Source organism: Lissotriton vulgaris, unplaced genomic scaffold (genome assembly GCF_964263255.1).
Source record: "Lissotriton vulgaris unplaced genomic scaffold, aLisVul1.2 SCAFFOLD_703, whole genome shotgun sequence".
In the NCBI taxonomy this organism is placed as follows: domain Eukaryota; kingdom Metazoa; phylum Chordata; class Amphibia; order Caudata; family Salamandridae; genus Lissotriton; species Lissotriton vulgaris.
In genome coordinates, this window is record NW_028254574.1 from 71,084 (window position 1) to 95,514 (window position 24,431).

Sequence of the window (24,431 nt, forward strand, 5' to 3'; positions counted from 1 at the left end):
TGTCTCTCTAACACCATCAATCTACCCGGTCTTCTGCTGAGATTTGTTGAGATTTGTTATGCAAATGTCAGATAGATGTATCGGGCGCCGTCTGTGTATATTTTTATTTTGCATTGTGGTGAATTTATATTTCATTCTAGGCATAACAGGTTCTCTCAGCAAGATAGTTCTAACTACTATAGAAGTTAAAATGTCTCTGCAGGTGTGCACATATTTTCCTGCAATAAAGACGTTTTTAAAATGCAGGAAACTTTTCATCTGGTATGAGAAGAATAGCGCCAGGTGAGAACCAAGGACGGTACGCGCGTGTTGAGTCTAAGACACGTGAACTCTAAGAACTTTACGAAGGATGTAACTAGTGAGGAAGGGAGGCGCTGGCACGCTGTGAGGGAGTGGCGGGGCGTCCCCAGCGGCAGCCCCCAGCCCCTGCCCCTCCCCCCCTCTGCCGTCTCTCTCCTAGGCAGCCGGCTCAGTCTTACCACCTCTTCCCCTCCGGCTAAGAGCTGCCGCCCGGCCAGAGGAGGCTTCCCCGGGCAGGACTGACTTGAGGGCGGCGCGGAGGACAGCACTCACGGTAAGGAGGGATGGCGTGGACAGGGCGGTCGGAGCCCAGCTGGCTTCTCCGCACGCACCGGCGCGGTGCCGGAGTGGGACAGAGCGAGCAGTGCTGACGGGCTCTGTGGTCAGCGAGGAGGAGGACGGAGGCAGCAGGTCGGTAGGGACGTTAATGCCGCCTGCTTGGTTCAGTTACAGTACCACTGAGTGAGTCTGTAAAACTGGAGCGTAAAGTGGCAGTAAGACCAAAGGCAGGGCAGTGTCGGGGCATGCGTAGCAGACCGGCTTGAGGAAAAGACATTCCCTCAACCTCGGGGCGAACAGAAGCATAGAAAGAATGCAATGGGCCACGGTGCAAGCCAGATACAACGCTCCAATTGACGGCTTTTGGGGAAGCAATAAGCAGTGCTCAAAGGGCTCCTCAGGGCGCTCGGCCCCGGTGCCACTGCACCTATGGTAGCTACGACCCATAAAGCAGGCAGATGCGTGTCAGAGGTAGGACGGTACAAAGGCAGAAGTCTGACCCTGCTCCCAGGACTACCATGAGTCCATGGGTAGGGTGAGCAGGAGGTGTGGGGTTCTGTCAGGGTGAGAGACGTATCGCGCGCTGGAAGGTCTCCTGAAGGTGGAAATGGAAAGCAGAGGTCGAGAAGGGCAGGGAACAGGTGTGGTCCGTCCGGGCAGGGCGTGGCAGGGACGGTGGAATGCATGAATATTGCCTCGAGACACTGGGGAGCGTCCCTGCCTTGGACTGCATCAGGTCAGCGAGAGCGCGAGAAAGAGAAACAGAGAGAAGGAAAGAGATGGAAAAACGAAGTAGAAACAGAGAAAGAGGGGATGAAGAGAGAGAATCCGCTGGAGAGGATTTAGAGTGGGCGAGATTAGAAAGAGCTAGAGGGGAGAAAACGGAATTTAGAAGGGAGAAATCAGAGGGAATGAGGAGTGAGGAGTAGTTAGAGAGAAAAGAAAGATTGGGAGAAATCAGAGTGATTAGAAAAAAGCGAAAGGCCGATAGGGCCCAAAGGAAAAATTTGAGGTAGAGAAAAAGCGAGAGAGAGAGATAGGGGTTTAGAGGGAAGAGAAATGAAATGTTACCAGTGGGAGAGTAAAACGCCGAAGAGGCGTGGAAGCATTGGAGATTCGGCAGACGGCGAGAAGGGCATCACCAGGGAACGCCCCCTTGGCGGTAATATAATCCGACAAAAACAAAGTTAATGGTCTTAAATCCCTTTAGGTCATTTAAAGGTGGTGTGGCACTGTGTGTGGGGGAGTGGGTGGGGGAGCACATCCTAGAGTGTCAACAGTTTTGACTTCTTGGGGAGCTCTTTGGTAGTACAAGGCAGAGCAGCACAATGTATCTACTCGCAGGCAGGTGTCACCAGAGGTACATTTCTACTGTGCAGCGGCACCGGGCGCCGCTATCTATGGAGCAGAGAGTTGCAATGTGGTCCTTCTGAGCAGAGCACAGAACACGTCTGTAAAGTCTCTGATTGGCTCACCACAGGACACACCTATGCTCAACATTGTTTTCCGACCTAGAGTTTAACAGAATCGCAGCATAGCTCATTTAAAACCTCTACTGTACTGGATAAGAATGCGGTCCTCTCCCAGACTCACGCTGCGTAAGGATGCATTTGTAGAACCGATAACTCTTCAGATGCAAACTGTAGCCTATCGTGCTTCAGATAAGAGAAGAACGGGTTCCATTCCTTGACTTTGGGAGACATGCGGGAGGACCCGTCCTCTAGCTCCAGTAGTGGTGGTGTATGGGGCTTCTTTCCAAAAGAAATATATTGGTCCTGTGCACTGGGCAAGTGGTACAGAACTGCTTATCTAGGAGGTTTAGTGGATACAAGTTGGAGTTGGCCTAACGGCTAGGGCGCTTGACCTCGGACCTGGGGAACCGGGTTTGAGTCTCGGTAATGACGCTAAACCTCCTGTGATTCTGGGCAAATCACTTCATCTCCCCGTGCCTAACAAAAAGAATGTGTCCTCATGTAAAGTAACTGGTGCTATGTAAAGTGCTCTGATACCCGATTCGGCTCAAGTTCGCGCTATATAAATCTCTCTAAAAAAAAAAAAAAAGTTTTTAAAGGCGCCGCAAAATGTGAGGCCCATTTTGATAACATTGTGCCACCAGCAGCGAAATACCTCCATGTCAAATTTACACAGGGGATTTTACCCATTACATAGTTTTAGTTCAAGATGGATTCCAAAGTCGGATGATTGAATATGTCAGGTGGGCAAAGCACTAAAGTACCTTTAGTCAGACCTATATATTTTTTCAGTGATAATCTTCACAATATATTTAACAAAGGATGCTATATATATATGAAAAAAGACATTTAATTTATTCAAACATATTATTTTTATTTTTTCATTTTTTTCATTTGTTCTATTTTTCTTGTAATAAATACATAACAATTTATTTGCATACAAAAAATTAAGCAAAAAAAGTTTTTAAAGGCGCCCCAAAATGTGAGGCCCATTTTGATAACATTGTGCCACCAGCAGCGAAATACCTCCATGTCAAATTTACACAGGGGATTTTACCCATTACATAGTTTTAGTTCAAGATGGATTCCAAAGTCGGATGATTGAATATGTCAGGTGTGCACACTTGTATCTGAAACTGAGGAAAGCCCACAACAATATCAGAAAAAAAAGCAGATCCTTCCCGTGTGTCGACGGCTGGGAGTTAGACATTACTGCACAGCACTTTGAATTAAGTCAGACACCACTGAGGCATTGTCTTTGGTGTGACGACATTATTGTTCTCCACGTGGCGTTCAATGTCAGTCTTTAAGAAACAAGGCAAATATCTGAGCATATGAGGTGTACTTCACACTGGCTGGGCTGACATCAGACACTCTGAGATGATTTGTATACTTGATAAACTATAATTTGTTTATTTGATGGTGTTTTAAGAGGTTTTATGCATGTAAGTACATCTTAATATAGACTGTATGTATCTGTTCGTCGTTTGTAATTGGATATGTTCTGAAAGACACACATTGGTGCTTTTATTATAAGTTTTATGGAGTAATCCGCGAAATAATCTGCACTTATTGATTGACCTGAGATTGGTAGTTTAACATTCACTGGCCTTCGTCTGAATGTTGTGAGTGCCCAAGCGCCGGCTGCTATGGACCAGAGAAATGCTGTTTTGGAATGAGACCTACTTTCTGTGCTGGCATTTGTGGAGGTTATAGTTTTACTATAAATAAATAAGCTAGGGCCTAGTAATTCAGGTTAGATGCTTTATTCACTCGGAGCGCCGGGGAAACGCTCTTTCTGCTATCGGGCTCGGCCGCTAACTAAGATGGCCGCCCTTCCGGTTCCGGTCTCCGCCCTTCGGGGAACACTAGACCGTCACCACATATCTCCCCCCTTTAGCACCCACAACATTAGAGAAAAGATCAACGTCATAGTCTTACTTGATGCTCATCGTAAAGTCTTCAAACTTCTTAGGAACTCTTATAACTCTACCTGCTCTTGTTCTCACCGCTTCCTTCTCACCTGCTCCACCGCTTACTCTCGGTGTGGTGTTGAGTCCTTTTCTCTCACCGCTGCTTCCTTGCTCCTGTTCGCTTGTGCTCTTGTCCATTTCCTTCCCATCTTGCTTCAGGGTACTCTCTTCTCCTGTCCCATTGTCTTCTCCTTCCCAGGTGTTGCCATTCTCACCTTCCTCTATTTGCTCATTTGCTCTTCCTTCACCTCCTCTCTCTTTCACACCTTCCTCATGGTACATTCCTCCTTCCGTTGCTGTCTCCCATTGTAAGATCTTGTTTTACTTGGCCACCCTGTCTTGTGACCAAACTTTTCCATCGCTCAACAGTGCTGATCGGGAGTAAGGTTCGTTGACTTTGAGGGGCGGCGTGAACTTACTTTCTCCCTTCTTTTTCAGCGTCACTATTTTCACCCTCACCCAGTCTCCTTTCTCCAAGGTCACCCCTTTTGCGTTGTGCCTTTTGTTGTAATGTTCTGTGTACACTTCCTGTGCTCTCTCCATGTTTCTCTTTACCACTGCTGGTGACCATTTACTTTGTACTACCAAGTGTTTCCAAGCCAATTTGTCCTTGGTGAACGGTCCTCTTCCTCTCAACACTTTGAAGGGACTGTATCCTGTGCTTCCCGGAGTTATGCGATATGCCCACAGCATTTTGGGTAGTTCCTTCTCCGAATCTTGGCCTGCACTGATCGCTGCTTGGATGGTTCCCATGATCACCCTGTTAAACCGTTCAGCCAACCCGTTTCCTGCTGGGTGGTATAAGGGGGTGTGTTTAATCTCTATCCCGTTCCGGGCCATGAACGCCTCCCATTTGGCTGACACAAATTGCGGTCCATTATCACAGGTTATCACTTTGGGTATCCCCTCCTTCACGAATATCGCATTCATTAAGGTCAACACTGCGTCCGTTTCCACCGTTTCTGCCACTTCCACCTCCGGCCACTTTGAGTACCTGTCCACCATGACGATGGCGTATTTCGGTACACCTTCAATGTTGAAGATAGGTCCTATGATGTCAATGGACACCATTTCCCATGGGCTGCTGGGCATTGGAAATTTTCCCAACGGCGGTCTTATCAATGATTGTGATTTGTCTGCTCTGGCACATGATTCACACATCCTCACATACTTCTCCACTTGGGCGTCGATCGCAAGCCACCAGTATTCCTGCTTGGCTAACGCCTTGGTCTTCGTGATTCCTTGATGTCCCTCATGCAGAATGGCCAATAAGTGTTCCACCAACTTCTGGGGAGGAATGACTTTGTCCCCCCTCAGCAAGAACGTGGGATTCTCTCCAATCGACAGTTCTTCTCTCACTTTCCAATATTTCCTCATCTGGCTGTCTAGGTGTCTCTTTTCCGGCCATCCATGAGTTACATATCCTTTAATCGCTTCCAAGGTTTCGTCTTGGCTGTAGGCTTCCGCCCATTCCTGTTCACTGATGACCTGTTCCATATCCTGCATGGTCGCCACCATGTATCCTTCCCATCCGGGGTGTTCCTGCTCCTCCGCACTTTCCTTTGCTGCCGCCCTGCTTAAAAAGTCTGCAACCCTGTTCCTGGGACCCGGGATGTACTCCACTTCATACACATAGTCTAGCAGTCTTAGCGTCATCTTCGCTATGCGCGATGTAACATGTGCATGTCCGGTTGAGGTAAGTGCCTTTATCAGAGGTTTGTTGTCCGTGCGTACTTAGCTCCCCACAGGAATTGTCGGAAACATTCTATCGCCCACACGATGGCCAACATCTCCTTTTCGATTACACTGAACTTTTCCTCTTTGGACGCCAGGGATCTCGACGCGAAAGAAACAGTAGAGACTTCTCCATTGTCCAATTTCTGCATCAGCATCACTCCCAGCCCTCTGTCGCTGGCATCTGTGGTCAGTATTGATGCTGCTGATTGGTCAAAGCCCTTGAGTGGTATGGCTTCGCTCATTTCCCTTTTTAGCGCCTCAAATTCGTCCTGTTCTTCCTTGTCCCATTTGAACCCATTTCTCTCCTTCAGTAGTTGTCTTAGGTGGTGGGTTTTCATAGCAAAGTGTGGGATGAACTTGCTGTAGAATTACGCCATACCAAGGAACGATCTGACATCTTCCTTTTTGGAGTGGGCTGGCGCATCCTTTATTGCCGCCAAGTTGGCCTTCTTGGGCTCAATACCTTTTTCACTGATTTCATGTCCCAGGTATGTCACAGATGGTACTCCAAATTTGCACTTTCCCCACTCAGCTGTGAGTCTGTTGTTCTTTAGTATCACCAGTATTGCATGTAGCTTGTCATTGTGCAGGTTTTGACCTCCCCATTACCAGTATATCGTCCTGGAAGTACTGTACTCCTTCCACTTTCTTGAACATCTTATGCATCAGCTTTTGAAAGACAGCTACCGCTGACGCTAGTCCGAATGGCATCCTCGCGAATTTGTAACACCCAAACGGTGTTATGAAGGATGTGAGGTGGCTGCATGTGGGGTGCAGCGCTACCTGATGGTACGCTGAGGACAAATCCACAGATGAAAACCACTTTATACCTTTGGTTTTCGTGATCATCTCGTTCATGCGTGGCAATGGGAATTTGTCAATCAGTATGTTCTTGTTGAGTTCTCTGAGGTCCACGCACAGCCTCACTTTTCCATTGGGCTTTTGCGCCACCACCAAGGGTGATAGCCATTCAGCACTTTCTATGGCCTTTATTATGCCACCTTTCTCCAATCTTTCTAGTTCTTCTTGAACTGCTTCTCTGCATCGGAACGGTATGTTTCTGGCCTTGTGGCTCACCGGCTTGGCTCCTTCTTTCAAGTGTATCATGTGTGTAAATTTGGTCAATTTCCCTATCTCTCCGCTGAACACTCCAGGGTATTCTTTCTTCCATGCCTCTCCTTCGTATCCTTGCTCCGTATCCGTCAGCATCACTTTCTCCACTCCTCCTGGATTGAGTTGTATGCCCAGGGCGATCCAGAGTCTGCCACTATGTCGATTATCACTCCTCCTATGTTCATTTTTAGTACCGGTTTGTTTGACCCCTTGAAGTCCACGTCCAACACTTGGTCCGCTATGTAGAGGACTACTTCCAGATACTCTTCGCCTCCTTGCGCATCTTCTTTGTCGGAGCTGACCTGATCGACATACCGGACTGCTGCCCCTCCGGGCTTCCTCCTGCAGACCTTTTTGTAGTGGCCGAATATACCGCAGTACGTACATTTCGCTCTGAATGCTGGGCACACTTTGTCGTTATCCACATGTGATGTATTGCCACACCTGTAACAACTCGTTCTCTTCTCTCCATTCGCTTTCTGCTGCGCTCCTGCATTCGGCTGGTTTCTTTTCGAGTATTGGTTTCTGGCTGGACCCCCTTGTTTTGGTTTGTCCCCTTTGCTGTTCACCATCACTCTGCACACTGTTTGTTTGCTCCCCGGGTCCTTCCTTGCTGCCTCCGCACATCGTTTAGACAACTCCGCCTTCTTCACCAAGGCCCATACCTCTTTGAGGGGAGCATCTCCATTTACCCACAATTTTTCTTGCACCGCTGTGTTCGACGTGTGCATAATGATTTGATCTCTTACCAGTTCGTCATGTATGTCTCCGAACTTGCATGTTAAGGCCAATTTTTGTAGTGCTGCGACCTATTCATCAATAGTCTCGCCACTCTCCTGCTTCCTTTGGAAGAAATTGCACCTGTCTATGGCCACGCATACGACCGGTCTGTAGTGCGCATCTAGATCTTCTATCGCGTGTTGGAAGACATCTGTGTCTGTAGCTGGCCTAGTGACCATGACTATGTTGTCGTACACCCTTAATCCTTCCGGCCCTAAATTATGCAGGAGTATCTTCATCCTCCTTGGGCTGGAGAATTCTGCATCGCCTTCTTCCTCTAATGCTGATAAGTAGTTGAGAAAGTACCTCTTCCAGACCTCCCACGGCATCGTTGGGTCTCCTCTCTTGGGCAGGAACAGCACCATACTGGTGAGTGAAGTGGAGGGAGTAGCCATCCTGTTGTTGCCCCTTGGTTGAGCAAGGGCTTGCCCGTTGTTACTGGGTGGGCTTCCTGGTGCTTGCCCTTCCTCTCTCGCTCCTCCCTGGGTCCGGCTGCTGTCGTCGCTGTCTGAATCTCCTCGGGCGTCCAGGTTTGCTTCCCTCCTAGCTTCTTTGGTAGTGGTACAGGCTCTTCCCTAGCCCAGTCCGCCCGTTTTTGTTTTTTTCAGATTTGGTGGCTGCTGCACCTGGGTACTCTTGTGACTCTGAGAGTGGGGCGTAACCTGGCGCTGGGTGCTCCTTCTCCGTCGCTGCCCGAGACCTCTCGCCTCTGCTTGCAGCTGGGCCCGACTTTCTGGCGCGCTCCGCAGCCTCCTGATGCCCTTGATGCCTCCCAGCTCTGTTTGCGCCAATTAGGTGTGGTGCTGGGGTGGTTCACGCTTGCTTCGATGGCCCTGTGCTCAACGCACCCTCTGCCGCGCTCCGAGTACCTTTACCACGTGGGCTGGTTTCCAGTGCTCCCTCGTGTGTTCCTTCGTCCTCCATTTTTTTTTTCTTTGTGGGTCACGCTCTGTGTGGATCCCGCCTCATCGCCATTGTGGAGGTTAAAGTTTTACTATAAATAAATACGCTGGAGCCCAGTAATTCAGGTTAGATGCTTTATCCACCCGGAGCGCCGGGGTAACGCTCTTTTTGCTATCGGGCTCGGCCGCTAACTAAGATGGCCACCCTTCCTGTTCCGGTCTCTGCCCTTCGGGGAACACTAGACCGTTACCACACCATTTCAAATAATTATTTTCTCTCAATCAAAAAGCTAGTTAGGAATCCTCGTACACTGGAAAAGGCTATCCTGCTAATTACCATAATAGCATTTAATATCGCTGGATGAACTGCTGGCTCTAATGGGCGGGAAACCCCTGCCATTTGGCTGTGGATGTTGATTTTAGAATATGCTGGGGGGTCATACGTCACATCACGTTCACTTAACCCCGCCCACCCCTCAAATACATCTGTTTTGACACCTTGTCTTATCCCTAGCCCCTCAGTGGCCCCGTGATTGCTGCTGCGTGCAAGGGCGTGAACCCCGGCAGTGCCACTGTGACCCCTGAGCGCAGGGCTAGCAAAGGAAGTGCTGGGGGTAATAACATAAACCGTTGGGCGCAGCTGCTGCCCCTGACTGACTATTCGTAAGAACGTCTACGTCAACAGTGAGTGGGCACAACAACTCGCCACTTCACGGAAATATGGCAGCCGTATGTGCAGAAGGGGCATTATGGGTACCTCACACGTGAGTGGCCTAGGCTACAGTGAGAGAAGAGGGATGGAATTACCACAGACTGAGATCTAGGAAGCAGAGAGAGAACAGTGATGGAATTACCACAGAATGAGGTCTAGGCAGCAGCAAAAGAACACTGGTGTAATTACCACAGAATGAGGTCTAAGCAGCAGCGAAAGAACAGTGATAGAATTACCACAGAATGAGGTCTAGGCAGCAGCGAAAGAACAGTGATAGAATTACCACAGAATGAGGTCTAGGCAGCAGCGAAGGAACAGTCCTGGCATTCCCACAGAAGGAGGTCTAGGCAGCAGAGAGAGAACAGGGATGGAATAAACACAGAATGAGATCTAGGCAGCTTTGGAGAGAACAGTGATGGATTTACCAAAGAATGAGGGCTAGACAGCAGCAAAAGAACAGTGGTGGAATTACTACAGAATGCGGTCTATGCAGCAGCAAAAGAACAGTGGTGGAATTACCACAGAATGAGATCTATGCAGCAGAGAGATCGGTGATGGTATTACCATGGAATGCGGTCTAGGCAGCAGCAAAAGAACAGTGATGGAATTACCACAGAATGAGGTCTAGGCAGCAGAGAGAACAGTGATGGAATTACCCCAGAATGAGATCTAGGCAGCAGCGAGAGAACAGGGATGGAATTACCACAGAATGAGGTCTAGGCAGCAGCGAAAGAACAGTGATAGAATTACCACAGAATGAGGTCTAGGCAGCAGCGAATGAACAGTGATGGAATTACCACAGAATGAGGTCCAGGCAGCAGCGAAAGAACAGTGATAGAATTACCACAGAATGAGGTCTAGGCAGCAGCGAAGGAACAGTCCTGGCATTCCCACAGAAGGAGGTCTAGGCAGCAGAGAGAGAACAGGGATGGAATAAACACAGAATGAGATCTAGGCAGCTTTGGAGAGAACAGTGATGGATTTACCAAAGAATGAGGGCTAGACAGCAGCAAAAGAACAGTGGTGGAATTACTACAGAATGCGGTCTATGCAGCAGCAAAAGAACAGTGGTGGAATTACCACAGAATGAGATCTATGCAACAGAGAGATCGGTGATGGTATTACCATGGAATGCGGTCTAGGCAGCAGCAAAAGAACAGTGATGGAATTACCACAGAATGAGGTCTAGGCAGCAGAGAGAACAGTGATGGAATTACCCCAGAATGAGATCTAGGCAGCAGCGAAAGAACAGTGATGGAATTACCACAGAATGAGGTCTAGGCAGCGAACAGTGATGGAATTACCACAGAATGAGGTCTAGGCAGCAGAGAGAACAGTGATGGAATTACCCCAGAATGAGATCTAGGCAGCAGCGAAAGAACAGTGATGGAATTACCACAGAATGAGGTCTAGGCAGCGAACAGTGATGGAATTAACACAGAATGAGGTCTAGGCGGCAGAGAGATCAGTGATGGTATTACCATGGAATGCGATCTAGGCAGCAGCAAAAGAATAGTGATGACATTTCCACAGACTGAGGTCTAGGCAGCTGCGAGATAAGTGATGGAAGTACCACAGATTGAAGTCAAGACAGCAGAGCGAGAACAGTGATGGAGTCACCACAGAATGAGTTATGGGCCGCAGAGAAAGAACAGTGTGCCGTTCTTTGTAAAGCCTCGCTAAGAAGATCAACTGACTGGGCCTTAGCGGATCACCTAAGTGTGCGGGCGGTGCCGCAGCTTGATCTGATCTGTTGTGACAAGGATGGCGTCAGAGGGGCAGGCGCAGGCACCAGCGTGATCAGCTGTTAATCATTGGAAGCCGGTAATGATGGGTCCGATGCTCGAAAGGGCCCTGTCGGAAATGTACTGAAATGTGCTTGCACCTGCATGTGCAGAAAAAAAATCAGCTTTTATGGAATTCGTTAGGAATTCAGAAGTGCTTCGGGGAATTTCAGACTCGCGCAGTTTGCAGGAACACTCACATCCGTAATCATTTCTCCATAAAGAAATACACTCCACTTTCTAAAATGAAATGCGAAAGTACGTTTGCGTTTCGAAATCTTTTAATTTTTCTCCATGCGGAAAATATGCTGAATTGCCTTCCTCTATCCCCCATTCGTACCTTGAATGCGCACTTACTATTGCCCTCTGAAGTAATTACAGTGTATTGAATGTGAACTGGATGGGAAATGTGTGTATGAATGCTCATAAACTTCCTTTTTTTGTGGATGTTTACCTGCTTTTCGTAGAGCACATTTGCAGACATGGACATTCCACCAATAATGGAAACGTTTTTACACTTCGACCCCATTTACGAGGACAACAACCCACCATTCCTATTTGTAGAATTTTACGATGGTGAATGCTCCCATTACCACCGTAGGTTTCTTGTTTTAGTTTAATTTGCTTTGTGAAACGGGGTATTATGAGGTAAAACGTGCCTGGCCTTCGCAATAAATAATGTAATGTGTGCAAACCGTGCCCGAATCCTTGTCTGGAAGGGCCCTGCTAGGAGTGGCGGATTACGAGTCTTATCATTCGGGTTTAGGCTAAAAGGAGCAGCTTGAAATTCACGTCCATCGCGCCCCAGGGCTCAGTTCCCGCTAAACGTGTTCTTGGCTGACCGTTCCACCCCTCGAATAAAGGGGCTATTTCACCCGAGGCTGAGCCTGGCACTTCCTTGCACCTCAGAATCCTATGATGGATTCCCAGGCAAACATTTTGACAACTAAATATATTTTCTACTAGAACTCATTGTTCAAAACTTTCTACTTCTTCATACATACCGAGACGTAGCTATTTATTCTGTTAATATTCAACCCAGGAATGGACGGCAGTTACATCCATCAGCGATGTGAAAACCAAGTAGATGCATCATACAGTTTGTGCAGCAAGTGACACTTGACTATGTAAGGTTCACATACATTAGACCATGACTCAGCTGTGGTACGCACTTCAACACCGAGGATCAGCTCCCCAGGTGCATGCCCCTACCAATGGTCGCATTACAGACCGCTAAGCATCTTCTGTTTAATCCCCTTAGGGGCTAGCACCTTGTGCCAACAATTTCCGTTCTGTACCGAGTCAGAGGCAAATAACGCCATCAACATTCACTTGTGCAAGTTCTCCTCTTGACTAGGTGAGAGATGACACATGACATACAAATCAATACAAATGCACACAACACCAGGGTACCTCATAACGCACTGCCCCAGCCAATGCACCTGTGGCCTGACCAGCCTCCAAGCGACGTCTCTATCAATAGTCAATCCTAGGCAACCCCGGGTAGGACCGAAAGGTGCAGGGCCACCTGCAGGTCAGTCCCCCCCTCCAGCCAGCCCCGTACTCAGATACTCATTACCCCATCAAGGGGTCAAACCAACAAACTAGCCAAATTTGTCGGGTAGCCCCCTTCTTTTTGGCAATAATTTCAGTCTCTTGCTCCAGGTGAGGGTGGGTGGGTGTTTGTCAAAGCAGCTCTCAGCCGCAAGATAGGTGTGTCTGGATCCTTCATCCATCGAGTCGCGTGTCCGGAGAGCAAAGAAGCAGCTTCTAGATCATAGGGTGTTATTAAGCCCCCAATGTGGTGCCCCCTTCGATGACATCATGACATGCCTAGTACCTGCGTAAAGCTGTGGATTGAACGCCCAATCTCCCATCCTGTGAGAACTCGGACACAACCATGCAACCATGATGGCCCCCATCGCTCCGGCCCATGGAGCGACTAAAAGCGCCCCTTTGCTAAATGCAGGGGTTGCCATCTCATCTTCAGCTGAGCCAACTCTTCAGCACCCAGTTGCTTTACTGTCATGCTTTACACAACATATATTGCCTACCCTTTCAAAAATCCTGCCACATGACGATTTTTTAGAATCCGGAAAGCATTGCAGGGTAGACTAATTTTGTTGAGAGAGTGTTGAGTCCTGTGCTATTCCCTTGTGGATCAAGGAAGAACTGTAGTGCCCTGTGTTTGTTCGTGTCCTGTATTCGACTGTTGCAGCATGTGACGCGTGCAGCATTTTGAGTCAGTCAGTCAGTGCTTAAACTTAAAATGAGGGTCTGAGTACTGCTGGGCATTACACACAGGTGTAACCGGAGACCCACTGGATGACATGAACTGTTAGCTCACCTGACTATCTTCAGTTGTATGTTACATGCCAGTGCTGATATGTGCACTGGGGCACAATGGTGTAACAGGACAAGTGGTCCATTCTCCCTTGATTACTAGACGTACAATGGTGTACGTCAGTGAGCAATGGTAATATTCGGTTTGTAGAGGACCACGGTGGATCCTCAGTGAGGGACTCCTACTTGATTGAAAAGTAGTTTTAAGTGTGTGTATTTGGTCATGGACCATGGTTGTGTGGGATTTTGTCTTGCACTGGTACAGTACGTCCTCTATTTGGTGCCGGTTGTTCCTGTACAATTAGGTACAGTGTGACATTTTTGCCTTGACTGATTGAATTTTAATTTATTAAGCATGCAGTTATCTGGGCACTGAGTGTCCTAGTGCCAAATTACTGAAAACAAAAAGATACTCTCGCAAGGTTTAAAGAACACATATGTTTTATGATGTTTGCAAAAAAGTAGGGGAGCAGTAGTGCTATAAAGAGAGAGAGAAGGCAGAAGTTCATGGCTTTGGCTGTAATAACTTGAAGGAAAATCTCGGCCCCATAGCCTAGCTCTTTAAAGTGAGTCCAACCTCACCATGCACAGTGTTGTCATCAATGATGTCATTTCAGTTGTTATCTGTGATGTTTTCAATGATGTTGTAGATCATTTCATAAGTGTTGTAATATGTGAATCATTAGCAGTGCATGGCGAGGGCATGAGTTATAGTTCCTTGAAACAACTATAACTGGTGAATTTGTGTCTTTTTTGGTTTGATATGTTATGTTTAAACTAACATTTCCACCCAACTATAATGTCACTTTAACCTTTGTTTCCTTAAGTGAATTTTCTAGTTTTTTCTTTTTGCGCCCAGTCCCTCAGGGCAGCTAACTCCCTGCACGTGGCCATCTCTTGCTGTGCATGGCCTTCAGCCACCCATGGTGTAGAGTAGGCCCAACCCCATTAGGGCAGCTAACCCCTCACCATACACGGCTTTGGCCCGTGGAGTAACACACGGTTGGCAGCAGGGCATGGCCTGGAGATAGACCCTCTGCCCAACCCCCAGCCATGCTCGTTCTTTGGCTGTGCACAGCTGGGATCTGGCTGAAGTGCCTAGCCATCCGCAGGGTTGGCTGCAGGGCCTGGTCTGTTGCCAGGTCTTGCGCCAAACCCCCTGAAGGCAGCCAAACCCCTGTAGGTGGACCCCACTCACTGTGTCAGCTAATGTGATTGGCTGACCGCAACATGAGAAGAAATGTTATGGCCGTCATTACAGGACACAGGGACTTAGTTGGGTGATGGCGTTCCCCTGGGCCATAAATGGCCTGGGGGTGGGTGGCACTTGCACCCCTCTTTTACCACAGATTTGCTGATCTGCCAAGATTTCATGCTAAACATTATTTAAAAAAACATTTTTGCCCCCTGGCACGATCCCTGTGGTATCCCAGCACCAAGCCTAGGGAGTCGGGGTATTCCAACCCTGTCCCTTTTGCTGTTTTTGCATTTCTGGGGGGCTCTGGCTCATTCCCGAGTTCCAAGAGGGTGCTAACACTTCCTGATTGAAGTGTTGGCCGAGAATCTGATCTCGATTCAGAAAAGGGGGTTGTGATGAACAGAGTGTCTGAATTAAGCAGACCACTCTTACCCAGTCCAAAGATCAGGGCTTGATCCGTCACCGTTTTTTAGCTCACTGCACCATCCCAGCTCAGAACCTGGCTACATGCAAATTAGCCTGTTCCTGTCCCAGTGCATGATGGGAACAGGGCAAACCAAACTACTAAGCCAATTCTTATACTGGGAAGGAAACAAGCTTCCGGGGACCGGTTTCTGGCATTTCAGCCGTCAAGCCCTGATCTTTGGACTGGGTAAGAGTGGTCTGCTTAATTCAGACACTCTGTTCATCACCACCCCCTTTTCTGAATCGATTTTGGCCACTATAGGTGTGGCAGGGTATACTCAGACATGAGTCCCTTGCTCACTGCACCATCAGGATTCAAGCAAGCCAGGCCGACGACGGCTGAAATGCCAGAAACCGGTCCGCGGAAGCTTGTCTCCTTTCTGGTGAAGAATTGACTTGGTAGTTTAGTCTGCCCTGTTCCCATGATGCACTGGGCCAGGGACAGACTGATTTGCATATAGCCAGGTTCTGAGCTGGGATGGTGCAGTGAGCTAAATAACGGTGATGGATCAAGCCCTGATCTTTGTACTGGGTAAGAGTGGTCTGCTTAATTCAGACACTCTGTTCATCACCACCCCCTTTTCTGAATCGAGAATCTGATCTCATCATGAGATCTGTCGGACCCACAGAAGATTTGCGTCCTTAGGTATGCATACATATTTTTCTTTAATAACTCAAAAACTACTGAACAGATTTACACAGGTTACAAAAAGGGCTCTTTCTGGACAAAGAGCTAGATTTCTGCCAAATGTTGTGTAATTCCATTTAGCTTTTCATGTTGTAGTCGCGTTCAAAATCCCTATGGGAAATTGCATAGGGAAAATGTGTTTTGGGACCCCCCTTTTTTTCTCGGCCACCAACATTTTCAAGACAGCAGCTGAAGTGATTGGCATTCTAGTTTTGAAAAATTTGTGAAGGTTTGTCAAACAACACCAAAATTATTAGCAAAACAAAAACGCTTTGTCTATTGAAACTAGCCAGTAGTTAATATATATACATATATAAATACATATTACCTAGTGGCAGTTGCCACTAGGTAGTTATAGTTATGTGTGCTTTTCCATATATGGAGCAATTTTTGGTTTGCTAATAAATTTGGACCCGTTTGAAGAATCTTCATTAAAGTTTCTCAAAAACAAGTTCATCCACCTCAACTAATTCCTGGAAAGTTTCAGAGTGAACCGTCAAGTGAAGACTAAGAAAATTGGGGGGTCCCAAAAGGGGAAGAGGGAAACATCTGACCTCTTACAATTTTTAGAATTCGTGAACACCATTGATGATCGGATAAAGTTTACATACAACATGAACTCGCATCAAATACCATTCTTGGATATACTAATTATCAAACATGGTAAAAAACTGATTACCGACATCTATGGAAAAAATACAAACAGAAACCATACTTTGCATTTTACCAGCTGCCATCAAATGTCTTTGTAAAAAGACCTACCATACCTGCAGATATTGAGTCAAAGAAATTTCATCTAGTAATGAAATCTTTGAAAAAAACAAACATGATGATCACAAAATTTAAAGAAAGAAATGATCCCACTTCACTGCTAGACAGTGCAATAAAAAGATCTGAGCGAATCGGCAGAACACAATTTTTGTCCTGCCCATGCAGACTCACTTGTGTGGGCAAAACATAACGAAAATTTAGTGAGATTCACTGAAGACCAGAGTAACACCAGAACCAAATCAGAAAAATCACCAATAGCAGTTCACTTCAACAACTACAGACATAACCTCAGTCAATTAAGATTTATGGTATTAGAAACAGTTAACCTACTGGATGGAGTGGATAACCGAAAAAGATTACTGCAAAAGGAACTAATGTGGATAAAAAAAACTGGACTCTTGCCAGCCTAATGACCTTAATGATCGTATAGAATACAGTTGTTTTCAATGAATAATTTCATCATTACTATGTGCACAATATTGTTATGTAATTGTTACCTCTGTTTCTACTATTGCCTTTGGTAAGCAAGACTTGTGACATTCAGTTTCACATTATGCACCTTCCAAAGATGGCACCTGTTGTTTCTTCATGGCCGCCTCTTAAATTTTTACACACCTTTACTTTTGCGCCGCTTATATTTACTTTTTTTCACGATCTTAGCACTGGTGTTTTACTGTCTCGTATTTTTGCAGTTATTTTCCCTTTCCGTTATTCTAAGGTTTCACTTCATGAACCTAGAATATTTCTTCCTCTTTATCCGCATGCACTAGTTTATTTCATTAGGCTCTCTGGGACCGTTCGATACTTCTGTAGCTCTTTTTTTACCATGGCGTCACCTGTCCCTGAAGAATTGGACTACCGTCCAATTCCCTTTCGAGTCCTCTTTTTATATTCACACACTGCGTTGCAATGCATTTAGCTCTCATCACGTGAACCTTCGTACACAAACAACCAAAGATTCTGCGCCAGCTCTGAAACTCAACCGAAGTACTATTTACCCATAGGTAAGCGTCCGACACTTTGTCCCTATATTATTCTTATTTCCTCGTTACGATTTTTCTATAGCACACCCGCGCTAACCTTTAATATTACTTTTCAGTCTCCGAGAGTTTACATCCACCGTACCCGCTTGGTATTTCCAGGTATGCGTTCTCTCATAGCACGCCACAGTAATTCACTTTTTGACCATCATGTATCTTCAGTGTCGTATACACCTCACACTTAATTACACCGTATCGTTAGATACGGTACTACACATTCCAACTGCCTCTGTATCACCCGCTCTCACCAAACCACAGTGTCACTATCACTGTGCTCTTTTAGTACCTTTTTAGATAAGCCTCCTGCATTATGTTCATTCTTTAAAAGGGCTCACAGTCTTTCCTCCATCACAAAAAGCTAGCTCAGGACGTTTGGAAGTTTTTAAAGTTCATAACGTTCAGTCCACCCAGCTCTTTGTTTAGCCTCCGTTTCTGTAGACTGATTCGCAGTTTCTTGTTTTTCCATATGAATTTGTGTATTATTTTGTCAAGTTTTTTGTGGAAGTCTTCTGTCATTGTTAGGGGCAGCATGCTGAGCGTGTAATTGATAGCTGGTGTCACCATCATCTTTATTGTCTCCACTCTACCCTACCAGCTGATGTATTTGGGGGACCATAGGTCTAGTCTTTCCTTTATTTTCTATAGGGTAGCTTCTTCGTTGTGGGGGGGGGGGGGCTCTTTTCCTTTCTCTTTCTTTCACCTCCTCTGGGGGACTTACAGACCCCACAACCAAACCAGCCTATACTATGTATGCTCGATGTAACCATAAAAATGCCAAGAATCTCCCAGCTGTAACGCCCCCCCCCTGCATTACTACTGTACTGTATTGGAAAATCTTCTGAATAAAAAAAAAAGTAGCATGAGTCATAGGTTGTTGGCAGCCGTTACAGGACTCCGGAACTTAGTCCCACATCCTGAAGTTCTGAAAAAAAGATATATGGGGGCAGAGTAGGGATGCTCCGAACCCCTAGGCCCCATGAGGGACCCACTGTGTCAAAAAAATAAAAACTGCAAAAAAAGCAGCAGCAAAAAAAGCAGCCGGGTAACATTTATGTAGTATAAGCCCAAAGGAGCCTACCCCCAGGGCTATGTTTAGAAAGGGGAGGTGGGCTGGTCAGCCCTCCTTCCCCAAGGTACTGGAGGACATGAGGAGCCCACCCCGGGACTAATCTTATTATTTACGGGGGGGGGGCGCACAGCCCCATACCCCGTGCCATAAGAGGCCCTGGTGAGCCTACCGCTGGGGCCCATAATGTGCACAATGGGCCCCCCTCCCTGAGTCTGAAAAGGCCCCAGGAGCCCACCACCCTGGCTGATTTCTTTAAGAGAGCAGGGTCACGCAGCCACCCTTCCTGAGCCGTTAATGGCCCCGGGGAGCCCACCTCTGGGGTTGGGACAGCAGCTAGGTCCCGGGTTGCCCACCGCACAGTAAACAGCGGTTTCCCAGCAGTGTGGGCAGGGAAACCTGTGTTTGTTCTCGCATGGTGGGAGCAGTTTTAAATCTCCTGTGAAGCCCGAGAAAACACCAGGCCCGCTCCCAGCTAGTAGGATGTTTAAAAATACTCCTGCCCGTGGGGAGCAGACTTGAGATCTGTTTCCCTGCCTGCAGTGATGCATTAGAAGCTGCTCACTGTGGGCGGGAGCAATGCGGGCTCCCACTGGATGTGGGTTGCCGGCTGGGGTCACAGCGGCCTTGGTATTTCCCCCGCGCCCCCCAGCAAGGATATGGTTGGTGTCCTGTGTGGCCACCAGGGCACCCACCTTTAAGGTTCCCTGGCCCAGAAGGATGGAGCTGAAATCCGCCATGGGAGGGGGTGTGCATGCCACCCACCACTAATTATGGTGCCTGGCCTCAGGGGATGGGGTCTCCACGGCCCAAATCAGCCAAGGACTGGGGCCGCATGCCCCCTCCTTCAATATGTTGGTGGCCCCCTGGGACAGTGTTCCCTGGCCAAAATCAAAACAGGGAGGGGGGGCTGTATGCCCCTTCCCCCTTCAATACGTTACTGGGCCTGGGAGCATGGGGTCCCTAAGTCCGAAATCAGCTTGGGAAGGGGGGGCATGTGCCCCCTCCCTCATGGAAATTGCACTGGACTCTTGGGGATGGGATACCCTGGGCCAAAATTGGCCTGGGCAGGATGGCCATGTGGCCATGCCCCTTCAATATGTTACCAGGCCCTGGATGATGGGGTCCCTGAGATTGAAATCTGCCTGGGGAGGGGGGCTGCGAGCCCACCTCTCAACTAAAAATATTGTCAGGTCCCTTGGGGATGTGGTCCCCGGGGCTGAAATCAACCTGGTAAGGGGTGCCCTGTGCCCTTCTTCCTAATCAAATTTGGACCGAAATGCCACGTGCTCCCCTTGCCATAAAGATTATGGCAGGGGCTAAAGACCCCGGGGCAAAATCGGCCCGCAGAGTGGTGCTGCATGCCCACTCCCCTACAAATATCACTGCGCCCGGAGGTATGTAGTTTCTAGGGCTGAAATCAGCCCGTGGATGGAGACCACAGGGCCCCCCTCCAGTCCAAGGAAGGGCACCCCCTCCCCTAAACTTAAAACTAATAAATGGCCATCCAGGATGGGATCCCCAGGGCCAGGCCGGGCATGGTGGGGGGTTGCATTTACGTATAGTAATTATTACTTTAAGTAAAAAAAATTAGAACTTACTTTAAGACAACAGTGACAACATTAATATTTTATTTAAAAAAACACAGACATTTATCAGTTATAGTTGGCGATGCTAACTATAACTCGCCCCCCCACCATGCACTGCTTATGACCTCACATAAGACATTACTCATGACATGTTCTATGACAGAAATTATTCATGTTGCCTCGGATGCCTGCCTCTCTTGCCACTACTTGAGGGTTTAGTAGGTGGGTGTACTATCACTCATGACTGTTGTTAGATCTGGGATCCTTGATGTGGGTTACCCGTTAACTTTTTGCCTTCAACCCTCCTGTTGGCTGACTTTGTTTTTGCTGGTTTTTGAACTCTGCGCATTTTACCATTGCTAAAGTGCTTGTGCTCTCTGCTTAAAATATGGTAAGATTGGCTTACATCCACATTTGCATAGTTAATTTTCCTGTAAGTCCCTAGTAAAGTTATGCTATCTGTGCGCGGGCCAGTAAGTGAAACGCTATCAGTGGACCTGCGACACTGATTGTGCCACCTACTCCACTGATTGTGCCACCTACCTAAGTAGCACTTTACACATCTCAATCTGCCATTTCAGCCTATGTATGTGCAGTTTTTAACTGTCATTTCAACCTGGCAAAATAAACCTTTTGCTAGGCCCAAACCTTCCTTTTTGATACATATGTCACCGCTAGGGTAGACCCTGGACAGACCAGAGGACAGGGTGCAGAGTATTTAAAACGTTGGACATGTATTCTATGTTTTCCATTTTCTGGTAGTGAAAAACGTTTAAATTCATTTTTCACTACTGCAAGGCTTGACCCCTCCCATGGGATAATATTAGAGTTACCTTATTACATGTTATGAGGGTAATTTCCAAATGGGAACAGGTAACTTGTTCATGTCTGTCTCTGGAATTGTAATGAAAAATCTTGACTTATGGGGATGTCAGATTTTAAATTACAATTTTGAGAATGTCACCTTTAGAAAGTTGGCATTTTCCTTCCTTAGCCATTTGGTGCCTAAGTCCTGTCTCTAGGTCACATGACTGGGTCTAGTTAACAATTGGGCTGTGTGTACCCTCCCAGACAGCTACACACAACAGGGAGATTAAGTGTGCCTGGATGGGCTATAACTGTCAGGATGGGAGGGAGGTGCTGGACCTGCCCCACTTACACTAAAATATGCTGTGTCCTGCCTCTGCACAAAGGGCTGCATACCCCTATAGGTAGTCTGGAGCCAGGAAAGCAGGGCAGCTATGCACTTAATAAGGCATGCCTCTAGAAGCTTCTCCCCACTTCAAAGGCACAACTGAGTATAAATATTGGAGCTCAGACACCAACTCTTTAGCACACTTCTGGACCTATGGATTCTCTGCCAGGAAGGACGACTGTTGTGCTGCTGAAAGGACTGCCACTCTGCTGGACTGCTGCTCTGAAGGAATGCTGCCTTGCTGTACTGACGTGTTGCCTACTGCCCTCTTGCCTAATTGAGATGGACTGGATCTGCATCTTTTGAACCCAGAATCCCCAAGTGACTTCAAGCGCTAGTTGGCTTGCCTCCTGATCTGAAGCCTCAGGGATATAATAGGCTTCCTATGACCCTGAACCTGGACTTTGCCATCTGTGAGTTTACCCTGTCAAGTGGTACTACCCCAGTCCTGTATCCTTGGAAGTGGGCGGAAGTTGGTCTGCCAGCCTCTGTGTATCTAGTGTAACAGACACATCTTCTCTGCTGTATGGCGCAAACCCGAGCAGAAGCGACTCCTCAACGCTACTGTGTGGAATGGGGCACTCGGAAAGACACGCATCACTGCCGCTTCCCACACCTCCTTTGGAACCACTGCTGTGCGATGCTTCTTATGCGCAGTGCTTTACATCTCGTGTCATAGGCAGCCTCGACGCCAGACTCTGCACCGCAGCCTCGCAGCTCCTCGGAACCGATGAATCAACCCGACTGCACGACACATCCTCGATGCCAGGCTTCAGTTCACAAGCCCTCATCAACGGGATCTTCGATGACTACACAGGATCTCGCACCACAGGCTTGCCACTTTCTGGAAACAACGCATGCTTCAGCTGCGTGAAGCATTTTTGCAATCCAGGATTTAAGATACTTTGGGGTATATTTACATGGCCTTAATGCCGCCATAGCGTCAATTTCTTTACGTTATGGCCGTTTTTTTTATCACTGGATTTACAAGTTGCTGATAATTGCAGTTATCGGCATGTTAATGTGTATTTTCCACATCAGCATTACTATTAGCGTGACTTACTAATAATTATATGCAAGGTAGGCATTTCCGTGTAAGAACTCCAGCAAAACGCACCACGCGATTTTTACAAGTATTCCCTTGTATATCGCAAAACCAAAAAAGCTGCAGCTAAGTCCAATTAGACGCAGTTTTTAATGCCAGAAAATACCTGGTCTTAAAATTGGTGCAAACACTTGGGGCCTCATTTCAGACGTTTTGGTGCCAAATAGAGCTGCAAGGAATGTTGCAGCGCTGCCCTGCGACAAAAAAAGGACAGGAATGCGAACTATCAATAAGATAGGATACATTCCTGTGCCTCATTTACTAAAAGTGTTGCATCTCTGCAATAAAACATTGATGCAAGGAGATGCGTAGTGAAAAGTGTTGCAACACCATGGATGCGCCGTATTCAATGTACAGTACTCCATGTCGCAAGGAACGACAGATACGTCCGGAATCCGGACGTATCTGATGACGCTAAAGCTGTGCATTGCTGGAGTTGTTTCACAAGCATGATGCAACTCCAGCAATGCATGGGGCATGCCGATCCCTATGGCACTGCGTCACCCTTACGTCTGCCATGAGGCAGTCATAAGGTTTTGATGTAGTGGCATCCTAGAAGCATTGCAGGGAAATCTCATAGATTTCACTGTGCCACTTCTATGAGTCTTTGCTGCGTGGGAATTCCCACTCTGCATACATCCTATCTGACACCTGTAAAATGTGGAGTAAGGCTTTACGAGGTGATTCATATGCTTAGATTCAGCATTTTGTAAATATGGAGCAAAGAGGTGCATTATTTCTGCCGCCAGTACATCAACAAACTGATGCACCTGCGGCGTTAAACTATTGCAAAGGGCTTATAAAGAAACCCCCCTGTCTTTTTCCTCTATATTGGGGCACAATGGCTGCCATGCACCAGCGCAGGCTTGTGTCATGGTGCAAGGGAGCCTGTGCTGCGGAGTGGATTGATGTGCACTAAATATATGAATCGAGGCAATTTCCTCTTTCTATGTGTGCTTCTGAATGCTGCACACATAGAAAAGGGGAAAAAAGAGGAAAAAAGAGGAGAAATTAATGCATTTATCCTTGTTGCTCCTCCCAAACACCACTCTTGGGGTGGTGTTCGATTCTGATGCGTTTACGGATTCATGTAAACCTCAGTTCTTTAGATTCCATGAGTTTGAAGTGGGTACACCCACAGCAGCACCCATGGAATGGCCCTTTCACGCTGTTTAATGCTTGAAAGGGTCACATATTTACAAGGACATGAAAAGCCACGGAAAGTGGATTTATCTGGCCTTGTAAACATGTACGTTGTGCCATCGGAACGTCAAAGAAGTGACGTAACAGTGGTGCAAGGGTGCCTCTAAAAATGAGGCCCTTGGATAACAGAAGAATTCCTACAATTCATCCTTTGCAAGGTGAGGGATACCATGGACCTCCTGCCGTTGCAGCTAGGATCACCAAGGAGACCACCACCACCACCCTTGACATGCATCACTCACCTGAACAAGTGTTCCGTTCCCTTTGGGTGACGACTGGACCTGTTCTCCTCTAAGTGGTGACCTTTCTAGACCAGAACTCTAGCAACAGGAAGCTGGGGACCAGGAACAGCAGAAAGCCAGTGACTCTCCGGAGCTGTCTGGAACCGTGGAAGAAGGAGAGACTCGCAACCGATAAACCTTCAAATAGCCAATCTGCTGTATGAGGAAGGCCCCATGGACTCCGCACCAGATGGCCACGTCGCAGTGGAGCCCATGTCGCTGGGTTAGCATTCAGGAAAAGTGTTGGGATCCTGTCTCCGAATGCAATTGCACATCGTTGCCGCAACATGCAGAGCTTTCCACTTCTCTTGTGCAACCTGCTTCAGATTGGGGGTGGCATGTAATTGTGTTGGGGAATGCCTGCTCCTCCTACACCTCCGACTATGACTGGCTCTGCAAAAGACAGCTTGTTGCGCAGACCCTTCCCTCCCTGCC

General features: G+C 47.4%; 1 protein-coding gene across 1 annotated transcript in view; it reads left to right on the forward strand.

The window, feature by feature from the left end:
- Positions 1-442: 442 nt before the first annotated feature.
- Positions 443-24,431, forward strand: part of LOC147659504 (fatty acyl-CoA reductase 1-like) — a 501,467-nt gene continuing 477,478 nt past the window's right edge. The window contains exon 1 of the mRNA XM_086951690.1: positions 443-574. The gene's annotated coding sequence lies outside the window, so the exon portion shown is untranslated. The remainder of the gene's footprint in view (positions 575-24,431) is intronic.